Raw genomic sequence first — 3,817 nt, 5'->3', positions numbered from 1 at the left:
TTTGGGGCTGTTACGCACAGCGCTGCCGTGAGACTCATGTAAGGTCTCTGTATAGACGTGTGTTTTCACCTTTGTTGGGTGAGTGCCTAGGGGTGAAATGGCTGGGTCATTTCAACCAGTTGCCGAGTGTCCTCCCACCCTCAGGAGCGAGACTTCCAGCAGCTCCAAGTCCTCATGGAGACGCGGTAAAGTGGGTCTTTTAAATTTGAGCCGTTCTAATGGGCTTGTAGTGGTGTCTCGTTGTGGTTTAAATTTTCATTTCTCTACTGACTAATTTGGGGAACATCTTTGCATGTGCTTTTTTTTTTTTTTTTTTTTTTTTGCGGTACTCGGGCCTCTCACTGTTGTGGCCTCTCCCGTTGCGGGGCACAGGCTCCGGACGCGCAGGCTCAGCGGCCATGGCTCACGGGTCCGTGGCTCACGGGTCCAGCCGCTCCGCGGCATGTGGGATCCTCCCGGACCAGGGCACGAACCCGTGTCCCCTGCATCGGCAGGTGGACTCTCAACCACTGCGCCACCAGAGATGCCCCTGCATGTGCTTTTTATATCCTTATATCTTCTTTGGTGAGGTGTGTGTTCAAATTTTATGCCTAAGTTTTAAGTCGCTTTATTTGTTTGGCTATAATCTCTACATGAGCCCTAATCAGTTATGTGATTTGAAAGTATTTTCTCCCAATTAGTGGCTTGTCTTTTCATTCTCTTACTGTCTCCTCCGAAGAGCAGAAGTGCTTAATTTTGAGGAAGTTCAATTCATCTATTTTGGGTTTTGGTATTGTACAGGTGACCCTCTGCACCCATGGGCTCCACATCTGCAGATTCAACCAAACTCAGATAGAAAATATTTGGGGAAAGAAATTCCATAAAGTTCCAATAAGCAAAACTTGAATTTGCCGGGCTGTCAACTATTTATATAGCATTTACACAGCATTAGGTTACTTATTACTTACAAGTAATCTAGAGACGATGTCCAGTATATGAGAGGATGTTCATAAGTTGTATGCAAATCCTGCACCATTTTATATACTAAGGGACTTGAGCATCTGCGGGGGTCCTAGAACCAATCTCCCACGGATACCAAGGGATGAATGTATCTAGGAAATCTTTGCTGAACCCAAGACGAGAGATTTTCTCTATATTTTCTAAATTACGTTTTCTTCTACAAGTTTTGTAGTTTTAGGTTTAACACTTAGGTCCGTGATCTGTTGTTTTTTTTTTTTTTGCGGTACGCGGGCCTCTCACTGTCGTGGCCTCTCCCGTTGCGGAGCACAAGCTCCGGACGCGCAGGCTCAGCGGCCATGGCTCACGGGCCCAGCCGCTCCGCGGCATGTGGGATCTTCCCAGACCGGGGCACGAGCCCGCGTCCCCTGCATCGGCAGGCGGACTCTCAACCACTGCGCCGCCAGGGAAGCCCCCGTGATCTGTTTTGAATTAGTTTTTATATGGTCTATGGTATGGGTTGAGGATGAAGTTTTTTGCACGTGGATACCTAGTTGTTCCAGAAGCCCACTTCTCTATTGAATTAACTCTGCACCTGTGCCAAAAATCAATTGACCACATGTCTGGTTCTGTTTCTGACCTCTTTATTCCGTTCCACTGATCTAGAACTGTCTTTATGCCAACACCACATTGTCTGCTCATGGCAGCTTTATGATAAGTCTTGGAAGTTGAGCGGTATGAGTCCTTCAACTTTGTTCATCTTTTTCAAAGCTCCTTCTGCTATTGTAGGTTCCTTGCGTTTCCATATGAATGAGAGTCAGCAGACTGGCCGCGACTGAACGGCATGCTGGAATTCTGTTTCATCTCTAGATCAGTTTGGGGATAACTGACATCTCAACATTGTTTTACCTTGTGCTCTGTGACCTCAATCCACCTCTCCAGTTACTCAGGCTTCTTGAATTCCTCCAGACCATGCTTCTCTTTTCTCGCATACCTTTTGTCAGATCTTTCCAATGTATTTCATGCTTTTTGGACTTGGCGGATGATATTTAAAGTTTTTATTTTCCATAAAAATTAAAAAAAGAAGAAATATTTTAATGTCCAGTTGTGCCCTGTTGGTATATACAAATGCAGTTGATTTTTGTATATTGATCTTGTACCTTCCTGCAACCTTGCTCAACTCACTTATTAGCTTTTTGGATTTCCTGTAGATTCTATAGGATTTGATGCATGTCTTCCGTGCATAAAGACAGTTTTATTTAATAAAGTCTCCCTCTCCGATCTCGGTGCCTTTTCTGTCTCATTCTTAACTTCCGGCACACGCTAGAACCTCGAGCACAGTGCCGGCCAGCCGTGGTGAGAGCAGACCCCTCATCTTGCTCCTGATCTGATGGAGAACACACCTGTCTTTCCGTTCAAGCACGCTGCTAGCTGTGGTTTGTGGTGGGTTTTTAGAAGCTCCTCGTCAGGTTGAAAAACTTCCCTTCTGTTCTTAATTTGCGGAGAGTGTTTACGAGGGTGGACGTTGGACTTTGGCAAATGCTTTTGCTGTATCTACTGTGATGGTCAATTTTGATATGTTGTACTTTCCTTTTCACTCAGTTCAAAATACTTTCTAAATTCAGTTTGGATTTTTAAAAATTTGCTCTATGACTTATTTAGAAGTACGTTAATTAGGTTCTAGTTTAATTCCTTTTTTTGTCAAAGAAAACACTTTATGCAAGTGTGAATCTTTTAAAATGTATTGGCCCAGACTACAGCCTGTGTCGGTAAACATGCTGGGCAGGCTGACAAAGGCGCTGCATCCCACTCTCCCTGGGGCGTGCCCACGAACGCCAGCCAGGTGAAGGCGGGGGTAGTGCTGTTTAAATCTTCTGTGTACTCACCAATTTCGTCTCTTCTCTCGGTGACTGAAAGGGGTGTGGAAATCCCAGTACAACTGTAGATTGTCTCTTTCCTGTAGCTGCATCAGGTTTGCTCCGTTTACTTTGAAGCTCTGTTCCACAGTTGTCTTAGGACACCTGTCCTCTTGGAGTAGGGACCCCAGAACCATTAGGGAACCACCATCCTCACTACGGGTCTGTTCTTTGCTCTGGAGTCAACTTTGTCTAGTGTTAATGTAGCTTCTGATGGTGTCAGCATCACAGGCCTTTTTCCTTTTAACCTATCTGTGTCTTAGAGCGGGTCTTTTTTCATGGGAAGCGTAGAGTTGGGTCTTTGCTCTTCGGGTGAACTGCCCATAGGGGGAGGGGACAGAGGGTCCTCCTGTGATCAGGAGGTGCTGGAGAGGAGGCGGCCCTCCCCTGAGGAGCACTGCCTCCCAGGGACAGAGGTGTGAGCCCCACAGCACCCTGGCAGCATGGACTCAGCGGGAGAGGCTAAGGGCTTTGCAGAGTGAAGACCAGTCAGGTCGTTCCCAGCTCAGCAAGGAGGGAGAGGCCAGGCTTGGGAATGGGGCCTGTCTTGGCCAGCTTGGGTTGCCGTAATGAACCACCACAGATGTTGCCACTGAGATCCAGACATCGGCAGGGCTGGTTCCCCTGAGGCCTCTCTCTTTGGCGTGTAGACAGCCATCTTCTCCCTGTGTCCTCACGTGGTCATCTCTCTGTGCGTGTCTGTGTCCTGATCTCCTCTTCTTATAAGGACACTAATCATACTGGATTAGGGGCCACTCTCATGACCTTGCTTTAACTTAATCACTTATTTAAAGACCTTTTCTCCAAGTACATTCATATCCTGAAGTACCTGAAGTACCGGGGCTCAGGACTTCAACACAGGGGTCTTGGCGACACAATTCTGCCCATCATGGGGATGCAGGGACTCTGTAAAGGGGTCGTGAGACCAGGGCCCCGTGGCTGTTGGGGACTGGTGAGTGAAGGGC

Source organism: Phocoena phocoena, chromosome 17 (genome assembly GCF_963924675.1).
Source record: "Phocoena phocoena chromosome 17, mPhoPho1.1, whole genome shotgun sequence".
NCBI classification, from domain to species: Eukaryota; Metazoa; Chordata; class Mammalia; order Artiodactyla; family Phocoenidae; genus Phocoena; species Phocoena phocoena.
This window is presented reverse-complemented; position numbering follows the sequence as displayed.